Consider the following 15,000-nt stretch of genomic DNA (forward strand, 5'->3'; position numbering starts at 1 on the left):
ATGACTCTCAGTTAGACTGGACAGGCCTCTGGCTGGGTGGAGGACTCTCAGTTAGACTGGACAGGCCTCTGGCTGGGTGGAGGACTCTCAGTTAGACTGGACAGGTCTCTGGCTGGGTGGAGGACTCTCAGTTAGACTGGACAGGCCTCTGGCTGGGTGGAGGACTCTCAGTTAGACTGGACAGGCCTCTGGCTGGGTGGGTGGATGACTCTCAGTTAGACTGGACAGGCCTCTGGCTGGGTGGAGGACTCTCAGTTAGACTGGACAGGCCTCTGGCTGGGTGGAGGACTCTCAGTTAGACTGGACAGGCCTCTGGCTGGGTGGAGGACTCTCAGTTAGACTGGACAGGCCTCTGGCTGGGTGGGTGGATGACTCTCAGTTAGACTGGACAGGCCTCTGGCTGGGTGGAGGACTCTCAGTTAGACTGGACAGGCCTCTGGCTGGGTGGAGGACTCTCAGTTAGACTGGACAGGTCTGGAGGACTCTCAGTTAGACTGGACAGGCCTCTCTGGCTGGGTGGAGGACTCTCAGTTAGACTGGACAGGCCTCTGGCTGGGTGGAGGACTCTCAGTTAGACTGGACAGGTCTCTGGCTGGGTGGAGGACTCTCAGTTAGACTGGACAGGCCTCTGGCTGGGTGGAGGACTCTCAGTTAGACTGGACAGGTCTCTGGCTGGGTGGAGGACTCTCAGTTAGACTGGACAGGCCTCTGGCTGGGTGGGTGGATGACTCTCAGTTAGACTGGACAGGTCTCTGGCTGGGTGGAGGACTCTCAGTTAGACTGGACAGGCCTCTGGCTGGGTGGAGGACTCTCAGTTAGACTGGACAGGCCTCTGGCTGGGTGGAGGACTCTCAGTTAGACTGGACAGGTCTCTGGCTGGGTGGAGGACTCTCAGTTAGACTGGACAGGCCTCTGGCTGGGTGGAGGACTCTCAGTTAGACTGGACAGGACTCTGGCTGGGTGGAGGACTCTCAGTTAGACTGGACAGGTCTCTGGCTGGGTGGAGGACTCTCAGTTAGACTGGACAGGTCTCTGGCTGGGTGGAGGACTCTCAGTTAGACTGGACAGGTCTCTGGCTGGGTGGAGGACTCTCAGTTAGACTGGACAGGTCTCTGGCTGGGTGGAGGACTCTCAGTTAGACTGGACAGGTCTCTGGCTGGGTGGAGGACTCTCAGTTAGACTGGACAGGCCTCTGGCTGGGTGGAGGACTCTCAGTTAGACTGGACAGGCCTCTGGCTGGGTGGAGGACTCTCAGTTAGACTGGACAGGTCTCTGGCTGGGTGGAGGACTCTCAGTTAGACTGGACAGGCCTCTGGCTGGGTGGAGGACTCTCAGTTAGACTGGACAGGTCTCTGGCTGGGTGGAGGACTCTCAGTTAGACTGGACAGGTCTCTGGCTGGGTGGAGGACTCTCAGTTAGACTGGACAGGTCTCTGGCTGGGTGGAGGACTCTCAGTTAGACTGGACAGGCCTCTGGCTGGGTGGGTGGAGGACTCTCAGTTAGACTGGACAGGCCTCTGGCTGGGTGGAGGACTCTCAGTTAGACTGGACAGGCCTCTGGCTGGGTGGAGGACTCTCAGTTAGACTGGACAGGCCTCTGGCTGGGTGGGTGGATGACTCTCAGTTAGACTGGACAGGCCTCTGGCTGGGTGGAGGACTCTCAGTTAGACTGGACAGGTCTCTGGCTGGGTGGAGGACTCTCAGTTAGACTGGACAGGTCTCTGGCTGGGTGGAGGACTCTCAGTTAGACTGGACAGGCCTCTGGCTGGGTGGAGGACTCTCAGTTAGACTGGACAGGCCTCTGGCTGGGTGGAGGACTCTCAGTTAGACTGGACAGGCCTCTGGCTGGGTGGAGGACTCTCAGTTAGACTGGACAGGCCTCTGGCTGGGTGGGTGGATGACTCTCAGTTAGACTGGACAGGCCTCTGGCTGGGTGGAGGACTCTCAGTTAGACTGGACAGGCCTCTGGCTGGGTGGAGGACTCTCAGTTAGACTGGACAGGTCTCTGGCTGGGTGGAGGACTCTCAGTTAGACTGGACAGGCCTCTGGCTGGGTGGAGGACTCTCAGTTAGAACAGGCCTCTGGCTGGGTGGAGGACTCTCAGTTAGACTGGACAGGTCTCTGGCTGGGTGGGTGGATGACTCTCAGTTAGACTGGACAGGCCTCTGGGTGGGTGGAGGACTCTCAGTTAGAACAGGCCTCTGGCTGGGTGGAGGACTCTCAGTTAGAACAGGACTCTGGCTGGGTGGAGGACTCTCAGTTAGAACAGGCCTCTGGCTGGGTGGAGGACTCTCAGTTAGACTGGACAGGACTCTGGCTGGGTGGGTGGATGACTCTCAGTTAGACTGGACAGGCCTCTGGGTGGGTGGAGGACTCTCAGTTAGACTGGACAGGTCTCTGGCTGGGTGGAGGACTCTCAGTTAGACTGGACAGGTCTCTGGGTGGGTGGAGGACTCTCAGTTAGACTGGACAGGTCTCTGGCTGGGTGGACGACTCTCAGTTAGACTGGACAGGCCTCTGGCTGGGTGGACGACTCTCAGTTAGACTGGACAGGCCTCTGGCTGGGTGGAGGACTCTCAGTTAGACTGGACAGGCCTCTGGCTGGGTGGAGGACTCTCAGTTAGACTGGACAGGCCTCTGGCTGGGTGGACGACTCTCAGTTAGACTGGACAGGCCTCTGGCTGGGTGGACGACTCTCAGTTAGAACAGGCCTCTGGCTGGGTGGAGGACTCTCAGTTAGACTGGACAGGCCTCTGGGTGGGTGGAGGACTCTCAGTTACTGAACAGGCCTCTGGCTGGGTGGAGGACTCTCTGAACAGGCCTTAGACTGGACAGGCCTCTGGCTGGGTGGAGGACTCTCAGTTAAACTGGACAGGTCTCTGGCTGGGTGGAGGACTCTCAGTTAGACTGGACAGGCCTCTGGCTGGGTGGAGGACTCTCAGTTAGACTGGACAGGCCTCTGGCTGGGTGGAGGACTCTCAGTTAGACTGGACAGGCCTCTGGCTGGGTGGAGGACTCTCAGTTAGAACAGGCCTCTGGCTGGGTGGAGGACTCTCAGTTAGACTGGACAGGCCTCTGGCTGGGTGGAGGACTCTCAGTTAGACTGGACAGGTCTCTGGCTGGGTGGAGGACTCTCAGTTAGACTGGACAGGCCTCTGGCTGGGTGGACGACTCTCAGTTAGACTGGACAGGCCTCTGGCTGGGTGGACGACTCTCAGTTAGACTGGACAGGTCTCTGGCTGGGTGGAGGACTCTCAGTTAGACTGGACAGGCCTCTGGCTGGGTGGAGGACTCTCAGTTAGACTGGACAGGTCTCTGGCTGGGTGGAGGACTCTCAGTTAGACTGGACAGGTCTCTGGGTGGGTGGAGGACTCTCAGTTAGACTGGACAGGTCTCTGGGTGGGTGGAGGACTCTCAGTTAGACTGGACAGGTCTCTGGCTGGGTGGAGGACTCTCAGTTAGACTGGACACAATGTGTCTGAGATGAGGCCCGCCTCCTGTGAAGTGGATATGTGGCCTGGTAGAGGATGGAGCTTGGTTCGATCCCGGGACCACCCAGATATGCACACATGACACACGCACACACATTAAGTGGATAACCACACACACACACACACACACACACACACACACACACACACACACACACACACACACACACACACACACACACTAAACACACACACACACACACACACACACACACACACACACACACACACACACAGAGATACAGTCATTTGATGTCAGAACTCAGACTAGATAGACTCTGTGGTCTGCTGCCCTCAATACTAAATGCTCTGTAGAGATTCCTGTGTCTGTCGATGTACAGATATGATACAGACTGACTGACTGTTCTCTATGTCTGTTGATATACAGATATGATACAGACTGACTGACTGTTCTCTGTGTCTGTTGATGTACAGATATGATACAGACTGACTGACTGTTCTCTGTGTCTGTTGATGTACAGATATGATACAGACTGACTGACTGTTCTCTGTGTCTGTCGATGTACATATATGATACAGACTGACTGACTGTTCTCTGTGTCTGTTGATGACTGTTCTCTGTGTCTGTTGATACAGACTGACTGACTGTTTCTGTGTCTGTCAGATATGATGTACAGATATGATACAGACTGACTGACTGTTCTCTGTGTCTGTTGATGTACGATATGTACAGACTGACTGACTGTTCTCTTCTGTGTCTGTCGATGTACAGATATGATACAGACTGACTGACTGTTCTCTGTGTCTGTTGATATACAGATATGATACAGACTGACTGACTGTTCTCTGTGTCTGTTGATGTACAGATATGATACAGACTGACTGACTGTTCTCTGTGTCTGTTGATATACAGATATGATACAGACTGACTGACTGTTCTCTGTGTCTGTTGATATACAGACTGACTGACTGTTCTCTGTGTCTGTCGATATACAGATATGATACAGACTGACTGACTGTTCTCTGTGTCTGTTGATGTACAGATATGATACAGACTGACTGACTGTTCTCTGTGTCTGTCGATATACAGATATGATACAGACTGACTGACTGTTCTCTGTGTTAGTGACTTTTCTATGTCTTTACTGGTGCTGAGTGAAGGGCTCCTTTACCACAAAACAAGGCTCAGTGGTTCTGTGGCTTCAGTTAGCGTGCAGTCAGTCAGTCAGTCAGGAACTCACAGTCAGTCAGTCAGGAACTCACAGTCAGTCAGTCAGGAACTCACAGTCAGTCAGTCAGGAACTCACAGTCAGTCAGTCAGGAACTCACAGTCAGTCAGTCAGGAACACACAGTCAGTCAGTCAGGAACTCACAGTCAGTCAGTCAGGAACTCACAGTCAGTCAGTCAGGAACTAACAGTCAGTCAGTCAGGAACTCAGTCAGTCAGTCAGTCAGGAACTCACAGTCCGTCAGTCAGAACTCAGTCAGTCACAGGAACTCAGTCAGTCAGTCAGGAACTCTCAGTCAGTCAGTCAGGAACTCACAGTCAGTCAGTCAAGAACTCACAGTCAGTCAGTCAGGAACTCAGTCAGTCAGAACTCAGTCAGGAACTCAGTCAGTCAGTCAGTCAGTCAGGAACACACAGTCAGTCAGTCAGGAAACAGTCACAGTCAGTCAGTCAGTCAGGAACACAGTCAGAACTCAGTCAGTCAGTCAGGAACACACAGTCAGTCAGAACTCAGTCAGGAAGTCAGGAACTCAGTCAGTCAGTCAGGAACTCACAGTCAGTTGTCAGGAACTCACAGTCAGTCAGTCAGGAACTCACAGTCAGTCAGTCAGTCAGTCAGGAAGTCAGTCAGGAACTCACAGTCAGTCAGTCAGGAACTCACAGTCAGTCAGTCAGGAACTCACAGTCAGTCAGTCAGTCAGGAACTCACAGTCAGTCAGTCAGGAACACACAGTCAGTCAGTCAGGAACACACAGTCAGTCAGGAACACACAGTCAGTCAGTCAGGAACACACAGTCAGTCAGTCAGGAACACACAGTCAGTCAGTCAGGAACACACAGTCAGTCAGTCAGGAACTCAGTCAGTCAGTCAGTCAGGAACACACAGTCAGTCAGTCAGGAACACACAGTCAGTCAGTCAGTCAGGAACTCACAGTCAGTCAGTCAGGAACACACAGTCAGTCAGTCAGTCAGTCAGGAACACACAGTCAGTCAGTCAGGAACACACAGTCAGATAGACCAGAGGTTTGTCAGGACAAAGCAGGCCTCAACAGGTCAGGGAGCGAAGAGCAGATAGAGATCAGCTCCAGAGAAAGACATGCTGAAGCAGACCGATCCCGTGGATGGGGGGGGGGTTACTGTTTAGCACTTAGTGATGTGTGTTTTTGTTTGAAAAGCAATAGAGTTCCATAATACGAATCGATTGATTGGATGACTAACATATTGAATATGATTGGATGACTAACATATTGAATATGATTGGATGACTAACATATTGAATATGATTGGATGACTAACATATTGAATATGATTGGATGACTAACATATTGAATATGATTGGATGACTAACATATTGAATATGATTGGATGACTAACATATTGAATATGATTGGATGACTAACATATTGAATATGATTGGATGACTAACATATTGAATATGATTGGATGACTAACATATTGAATATGATTGGATGACTAACACATTGAATTTGACTGGCTGTGTTTCTCCAGACGGGATGTTCCAGCCGTCCTTCAGTCTCAACAAGTTGTGTAAGTTCTGTGACGTGGAGTCTTCATCCTGCAACGGAACAGGAAGCTGCCTCTCCAACTGCTCCATCACCTCCATCTGTCGTCTGGAGCAGGAAGTCTGCATCGCCATCTGGTAGGATTACGGTGGAGAAGGGGGGTCTGGGTCTGTCTGCATCTGGTAGGATTACGGTGGAGAGGGGGGGTCTGGGTCAGTCTGCATCTGGTAGGATTACGGTGGGGAGGGGGGTCTGTGTCGGTCTCCATCTGGTAGGATTACGGTGGAGGGGGGGTCTGTGTCGGTCTCCATCTGGTAGGATTACGGTGGAGGGGGGTCTGGGTCAGTCTGCATCTGGTAGGATTACGGTGGGAGGGGGGTCTGTGTCAGTCTCCATCTGGTAGGATTACGGTGGGAGGGGGGTCTGTGTCAGTCTCCATCTGGTAGGATTTATGGTGGAGAGGGGGTCTGTGTCAGTCTCCATCTGGTAGGATTACGGTGGAGGGGGGTCTGGGTCAGTCTCCATCTGGTAGGATTACAGTGGAGGGGGTCTGTGTCAGTCTCATCATCTGGATTACAGTGGAGGGGGCTGGGTCAGTCTCCATCTGGTAGGATTATCGGTGGAGGGGGGGTCTGGGTCAGTCTCCATCTGGTAGGGTTATAGTGGAGGGGGTCTGTGTCAGTCTCCATCTGGTAGGATTACGGTGGAGAGGGGGGTCTGGGCAGTCTCCATCTGGTAGGATTACGGTGGAGGAGGGGGGCTGGGTCAGTCTGCATCTGGTAGGATTACAGTGGAGGGGGTCTGTGTCAGTCTCCATCTGGTAGGATTACGGTGGGGAGGGGGGTCTGGTCAGTCTCCATCTGGTAGGATTACAGTGGAGGGGGTCTGTGTCGGTCTCCATCTGGTAGGATTACGGTGGAGAGGGGGAGGTCTGTGTCAGTCTCCATCTGGTAGGATTACGGTGGAGGGGGTCTGGGTCAGTCTGCATCTGGTAGGATTATGGTGGAGAGGGGGGTCTGGGTCAGTCTGCATCTGGTAGGATTATGGTGGAGAGGGGGGGGTCTGTGTCAGTCTGCATCTGGTAGGATTACGGTGGAGAGGGGGGGGGTCTGGGTCAGTCTGCATCTGGTAGGATTACAGTGGAGAGGGGGGTCAGTCTCCATCTGGTAGGATTACGGTGGAGAGGGGGGGGGTCTGGGTCAGTCTCCATCTGGTAGGATTACAGTGGAGGGGGGGTCTGTGTCAGTCTCCATCTGGTAGGATTATGGTGGAGGGGGTCTGGGTCAGTCTGCATCTGGTAGGATTATGGTGGAGAGGGGGGTCTGGGTCAGTCTGCATCTGGTAGGATTATGGTGGAGAGGGGGGTCTGGGTCAGTCTGCATCTGGTAGGATTACAGTGGAGGGGGGCGGTCAGTCTCCATCTGGTAGGATTACGGTGGAGAGGGGGGTCTGGGTCAGTCTCCATCTGGTAGGATTACAGTGGAGGGGTCTGTGTCAGTCTCCATCTGGTAGGATTACGGTGGAGAGGGGGTCTGGGTCAGTCTCCATCTGGTAGGGTTACAGGAGGGGGGGGTCTGTGTCAGTCTCCATCTGGTAGGATTACGGTGGAGGGGGGTCTGGGTCAGTCTCCATCTGGTAGGGTTACAGTGGAGGGGGCTGGGTCAGTCTCCATCTGGTAGGATTACAGTGGAGGGGGGTCTGTGTCAGTTTCCATCTGGTAGGATTACGGTGGAGAGGGGGGGGAGGTCTGTGTCAGTCTCCATCTGGTAGGATTACGGTGGAGAGGGGGGGGGAGGTCTGGGTCAGTCTCCATCTGGTAGGATTACGGTGGAGAGGGGGGTCTGGGTCAGTCTCCATCTGGTAGGATTATGGTGGAGAGGGGGGTCTGGGTCAGTCTGCATCTGGTAGGATTATGGTGGAGAGGGGGGTCTGGGTCAGTCTGCATCTGGTAGGATTATGGTGGAGGGGGGGTCTGGGTCAGTCTCCATCTGGTAGGGTTACAGTGGATAGGGGGGGTCTGGGTCAGTCTCCAACTCTCTGTCTGTGTCTGTCTCTCTGTCTGTGTGTCTTACGATCTCTCTGTCTGTGTGTGTCTGTCTCTCTGTCTGTCTGACTCTCTCTCTCGCTCTCTCTCTCTCTCCATTCTCTCCAGGAGGAAGAATGACAGTAACTACAGCATCGAGACTCTGTGTCATGACCCCTCCAAGCCTCTGTACGGCGTCGAGCTGGATGACTACAACAGCTCTACGTGTTCCATGAAAGAGAAGAAGAGCTCTGGAGGACCGTTGTTCATCTGCTCCTGTACTGAGGAGGAGTGTAACGATAACCTGGCCTTCGCTCCCGGTGAGTACCTTCTCACACCTACTGTATCAGTCAATTCATCTAATACCATTATTCTGTTAGTGAGTACCTTACATACCTACTGTATCTGTCAATTCATCTAATACCATTATTCTGTTAGTGAGTACCTTACATACCTACTGTATCAGTCAATTCATCTAATACCATTATTCTGTTAGTGAGTACCTTACCTACTGTATCAGTCAATTCATCTAATACCATTATTCTGTTAGTGAGTACCTTACATACTGTACCTACTGTATCTGTCAATTCATCTAATACCCTTATTCTGTTAGTGAGTACCTTACATACCTACTGTATCAGTCAATTCATCTAATACCATTATTCTGTTAGTGAGTACCTTACATACCTACTGTATCTGTCAATTCATCTAATACCATTATTCTGTTAGTGAGTACCTTACATACCTACTGTATCTGTCAATTCATCTAATACCATTATTCTGTTAGTGAGTACCTTACATACCTACTGTATCAGTCAATTCATCTAATACCATTATTCTGTTAGTGAGTACCTTACCTACTGTATCAGTCAATTCATCTAATACCATTATTCTGTTAGTGAGTACCTTACATACTGTACCTACTGTATCAGTCAATTCATCTAATACCCTTATTCTGTTAGTGAGTACCTTACATACCTACTGTATCAGTCAATTCATCTAATACCCTTATTCTGTTAGTGAGTACCTTACATACCTACTGTATCTGTCAATTCATCTAATACCCTTATTCTGTTAGTGAGTACCTTACATACCTACTGTATCTGTCAATTCATCTAATACCCTTATTCTGTTAGTGAGTACCTTACATACCTACTGTATCAGTCAATTCATCTAATACCCTTATTCTGTTAGTGAGTACCTTACATACCTACTGTATCTGTCAATTCATCTAATACCCTTATTCTGTTAGTGAGTACCTTACATACCTACTGTATCTGTCAATTCATCTAATACCCTTATTCTGTTTGTGAGTACCTTACATACCTACTGTATCTGTCAATTCATCTAAGAGACCTATCTCCTCCAGCCCTGTGAGAGGTAGAGGTAGAGGTAGACAGTGTAGAATAGTGTGAGACCTATCTCCTCCAGCCCTGTGAGAGGTAGAGGTAGAGGTAGACAGTGTAGAATAGTGTGGGCCCTATCTCCTCCAGCCCTGTGAGACGTAGAGGTAGAGGTAGACAGTGTAGAATAGTGTGAGCCCTATCTCCTCCAGCCCTGTGAGACGTAGAGGTAGAGGTAGACAGTGTAGAATAGTGTGAGCCCTATCTCCTCCAGCCCTGTGAGAGGTAGAGGTAGAGGTAGACAGTGTAGAATAGTGTGGGCCCTATCTCCTCCAGCCCTGTGAGACGTAGAGGTAGAGGTAGACAGTGTAGAATAGTGTGGGACCTATCTCCTCCAGCCCTGTGAGAGGTAGAGGTAGAGGTCGATGGAGACAGTGTAGTGTGGTGTAGCGTTGGAACCTGTGGGGCCTTGCAGGAGATCTCAAACATGTGGTTTCCTGTCTGTGCTTTACTCAAAGCAGAAACATCTCAGCCACATGCTACTGCACAGACTGTATAGAAAGATAGAGAGAGACAGGAGAGAGAAGGAGAGAGAGAGAGAGAGACAGGAGATGGGAGAGAGAATGAGAGAGGGAGAGAGAGACAGGAGATGGGAGAGAAGAAGAGATGGAGAGAGAGAGACAGGAGATGGGAGAGAGAAGAAGAGAGGAGAGAGAGAGAGACAGGAGATGGGAGAGAGAAGAAGAGAGGGAGAGAGAGAGACAGGAGATGGGAGAGAGAAGAAGAGAGGGAGAGAGAGAGACAGGAGATGGGAGAGAAAAGAAGAGAGAGAGAGACAGGAGAGGAGGAAACCTGAGTCTACGCCTTCATTATGGTGAATCACTAAAACAATACAGAAATACCCTACGGAAAAAGAAGGAACAGCATGTCAGAAATCAGCTCAATGTAATTGAAGAAACCATATACTCTAACCACTTCTGGGAAAATTGGAAAACACTAAACAAACAACAACACGAAGAATTATCTATCCAAAATGGAGATGTGTGGATAAACCACTTCTCCAATCTTTTTGTCTCTATAACAAAGAACAAACAGCAAAAACATATACATGATCAAATACAGATCTTAGAATCAACTATTAAAGACGACCAGAACCCACTGGACTCTCCAATTACCTTGAATGAATTACAGGACAAAATACAAACCCTCAAACCCAAAAAGGACTGTGGTGTTGATGGTATCCTCACTGAAAACACATTCCAATTGGCTATATTTAAACTCTTTACCATCATCCTCAGCTCTGGCATCTTCCCCAATATTTGGAACCAAGGACTGATCACCCCAATCCACAAAAGTGGAGACACATTTGACCCCAATAATTACCGTGTCGTCAACGTAGAGAAGGGAAGCGTAGTCAACGTAGAGAAGGGAAGCGTAGTCAACGTAGAGAAGGGAAGTGTAGTCAATGTAGAGAAGGGAAGTGTAGTCAACGTAGAGAAGGGAAGTGTAGTCAACGTAGAGAAGGGAAGTGTAATCAACGTAGAGAAGGGAAGTGTAGTCAACATAGAGAAGGGAAGTGTAGTCAACGAGAGAAGGGAAGTGTAGATGGAGAGAAGGGAAGTGTAGTCGACGAGAGAAGGGAAGTATAGGGACGTAGAGAAGGGAAGTGTAGGACATAGAGAAGGGAAGTGTAGTCGATGTAGAGAAGGGAAGTGTAGACGTAGAGAAGGGAAGTGTAGTCAACGTAGAGAAGGGAAGTGTAGTCAACAAAGAGAAGGGAAGTGTAGTCAACATAGAGAAGGGAAGTGTAGTTAACGTAGAGAAGGGAAGCGTAGTCAACGTAGAGAAGGGAAGCGTAGAGAAGTGTAGTCAACGAGAGAAGGGAAGTGTAGTCAACGTAGAGAAGGGAAGCGTATCAACGTAGAGAAGGGAAGCGTAGTCAACGTAGAGAAGGGAAGCGTAGTCAACGTAGAGAAGGGAAGCGAAGTCAACATAGAGAAGGGAAGTGTAGTCAACGTAGAGAAGGGAAGTGTAGTCAACGTGGAGAAGGGAAGTGTAGTCAACAAAGAGAAGGGAAAGTGTAGTCAACGTAGAGAAGGGAAGTGTAGTCAACGAGAGAAGGGAAGTGTAGTCAACGTAGAGAAGGGAAGTGTAGTCAACATAGAGAAGGGAAGTGTAGTCAACCAGAGAAGGGAAGTGTAGATGTGGAGAAGGGAAGTGTAGTCAACGTAGAGAAGGGAAGTGTAGTCAACATAGAGAAGGGAAGTGTAGTCAACAGAGAAGGGAAGTGTAGTCAACATAGAGAAGGGAAGTGTAGTCATCGTGAGAGAAGGGAAGTGTAGTCAACGTAGAGAAGGGAAGTGTAGTCAACGTAGAGAAGGGAAGTGTAGTCAACGTGAGAGAAGGGAAGTGTAGTCAACGTAGAGAAGGAAGTATAGTCACGTAGAGAAGGGAAGTGTAGTCAACGTAGAGAAGGGAAGTGTAGTCAACAAAGAGAAGGGAAGTGTAGTCAACGTAGAGAAGGGAAGTGTAGTCAACGTAGAGAAGGGAAGCGTAGTCAACGCTATAGAAGGAACTTTGTAGTTTCAGAGAAGGGAAGCTAGTCAACGTAGAAATTTGGTAGTCAACGTAGAGAAGGGACTGTAAGTCAACGTGAGGAAGTTAGTAGAGAAGGGAAGCGTAGTCAACAAGAGAAGGGAAGTGTAGTCAACGAGAGAAGGTTTAGTCAACGTAGAGAAGGGTTCAAGCGTAGTCAAGGGAGAGAAGGGAAAGTGTAGTCAACAAAGAGAAGGGAAGTGTAGTCAACGTAGAGAAGGGAAGCGTAGTCAACGTAGAGAAGGGAAGCGTAGTCAACGTAGAGAAGGGAAGTCAAACGTAGAGAAGGGAAGTAGTCAACGTAGAGAAGGGAAGTGTAGTCAACGTAGAGAAGGGAAGTGTAGTCAATGTAGAGAAGGGAAGTGTAGTCAACGTAGAGAAGGGAAGTGTAGTCAACGTAGAGAAGGGAAGTGTAGTCAACGTAGAGAAGGGAAGTGTAGTCAACGTAGAGAAGGGAAGTGTAGTCAACGTAGAGAAGGGAAGTGTAGTCAACGTAGAGAAGGGAAGTGTAGTCAACGTAGAGAAGGGAAGTGTAGTCAACGTAGAGAAGGGAAGTGTAGTCAACGTAGAGAAGGGAAGTGTAGTCGAGAGAGGGAAGTGTAGTCAACGTGAGAGAAGGGAAGTGTAGTCAACGTAGAAGGGAAGTGTAGTCAACGAGAGAAGGGAAGTGTAGTCAACGAGAGAGGGAAGTGTAGTCAACGAGAGAAGGGAAGTGTAGTCAAGAGAAAGAGAAGGGAAGTGTAGTCAACGTAGAGAAGGGAAGTGTAGTCAACGAGAGAAGGGAAGTGTAGTCAACAGAGAAGGGAAGTGTAGTCAACGAGAGAAGGGAAGTGTAGAAACGTAGAGAAGGGAAGCCACACAAACAAGTTTATAATAATGTGTTTTTTTGTGGGGTTTTTTGTGGGCAGCTGTCAAAATTACTTTCACTCTCTAAAAGTCGCCTGTAATTCAACGTGATTTAGCGATAAGGATATAATTAATTAATTCATGTCAATTACGGTGTGTTGAAAAGATCTGTCTGTGTTAACCGCTGTTCAAGGTCTCTGAGCTTGTTTTCCATCCCTGGGTTATTTTAACAACCCCTGATTATGAATAATATCCTCCTCATCAGCTGTCCCAATGCATTCTGGTCATTGGCTATTGTATTGTAATAGAAGAAGAAGAAGAAGTAGAAGAAGGAAAATATGCCTTGTGCCTTTATTCCAGTCAGTCGGTCGCTCTGTGAGATTTTACAGTTCCTTATACTGTGGAATCTTGGCCTGCAGTCACACTGAACAGTTTTAAAGAGGAGTGACTCACGGGAACACAGAGAGAGAGAGAGAGAGGGGGGGGGGAGTTAGAGGGCGGGGGAGGGGAGAGAGAGAGAGAGATAGAGGGGGGAGGTAGAGACAGTGAGTTGGGGAGGTAGAGAGAGCGGGAGACAGAGAGCGGGGGAGGGAGAGAGTGGGAGAGAGTGGAGGGAGGTAGAGAGAAAGAGAGTGAGAGAGAGAGAAAGTGGGTAGGTAAAGATAAAGAAAAGGGAGAGAGAGAAAGAGAGGACAGAGGGAGAGATATAGACTGAGAGAAAGAGAGAGAGGGAGGTAGAGAGAGAGAAAGAGAGAGGGGGTAGGTAAAGAGAAAGAAAGGGAGAGAGAGAAAGAGAGGACAGAGGGAGAGATATAGACTGAGAGAAAGAGAGAGGGGGAGGTAGAGAGAGAAAGAGAGAGGGGTAGGTAAAGAGAAAGAAAGGGGAGAGCGAGAAAGAGAGGACAGAGGGAGAGATATAGACTGAGAGAAAGAGAGAGGGGGAGGTAGAGAGAGAGAAAGAGAGAGGGGGTAGGTAAAGAGAAAGAAAGGGGAGAGAGAGAAAGAGAGGACAGAGGGAGAGATATAGACTGGGAGAAAGAGAGAGGGGGAGGTAGAGCGAGAGAAAGGGGAGAGAGAGAGGACAGAGTGAGAGATTTTGACTGAGAGAAAGGGAGGTAGAGAGAAAGGGGAGAGAGGGTGAGAGGAGAGAGATAATGAAATAGAACATAGAGAGATATGAGATGTGATTAAAAAGTGGTTACCACATCAATAATGAGTGTGATAATCACATTAATATAGACCATGTTACCATGATCACCAGTCTGTTCCTGGAAGGATTCCCTTCTGCGTGACACCCCATAGAGCTCTAGTCAGTAGGGTTAGGATTATGGTTAGGATTAGGGTTAGGATTATGGTTAGGATTAGGGTTAGGATTAGGGTTAGGGTGACATTTGGGACGCCCGTCCTCTCTGATCCCTATCTGAACACGCGATGCTCTGTGATAAAGGATTAGGGTTAGGATTAAGGATTAGGGCGATGCTCTGTGATAAAGATTAGGGTTAGGATTAGGATTAGGGTGATGCTCTGTCATAAAGAGGATTAGGGTTAGGATTAAGGATTAGGGCGATGCTCTGTGATAAAGATTAGGGTTAGGATTAGGATTAGGGTGATGCTCTGTCATAAAGAGGATTAGGGTTAGGATTAGGATTAGGGTGATGCTCTGTAATAAAGAGGATTAGGGTTAGGATTAGGGTGATGCTCTGTGATAAAGAGGGTTAGGGTTAGGATTAGGGCGATGCTCTGTGATAAAGAGGATTAGGATTAGGATTAGGGAGATGCTCTCCTATAAAGAGGATTAGGATTAAGGCGATGCTCTGTGATAAAGAGGATTAGGATTAGGGCGACGCTCTCCGATAAAGAGGATTAGGATTAAGGCGATGCTCTGTGATAAAGAGGATTGGGATTAGGATTAGGGCGACGCTCTCCGATAAAGAGGATTAGGATTAAGGCGATGCTCTGTGATAAAGAGGATTAGGATTAGGATTAGGCGAC

At 49.3% G+C, this 15,000-nt stretch overlaps 1 pseudogene; it reads left to right on the forward strand.

The window, feature by feature from the left end:
• Window positions 1–15,000, forward strand: part of LOC127918280 (TGF-beta receptor type-2-like) — a 67,650-nt pseudogene that overhangs the window by 29,230 nt on the left and 23,420 nt on the right.

The sequence above is a fragment of the Oncorhynchus keta genome, unplaced genomic scaffold (genome assembly GCF_023373465.1).
Source record: "Oncorhynchus keta strain PuntledgeMale-10-30-2019 unplaced genomic scaffold, Oket_V2 Un_contig_13914_pilon_pilon, whole genome shotgun sequence".
Classification (NCBI taxonomy): domain Eukaryota; kingdom Metazoa; phylum Chordata; class Actinopteri; order Salmoniformes; family Salmonidae; genus Oncorhynchus; species Oncorhynchus keta.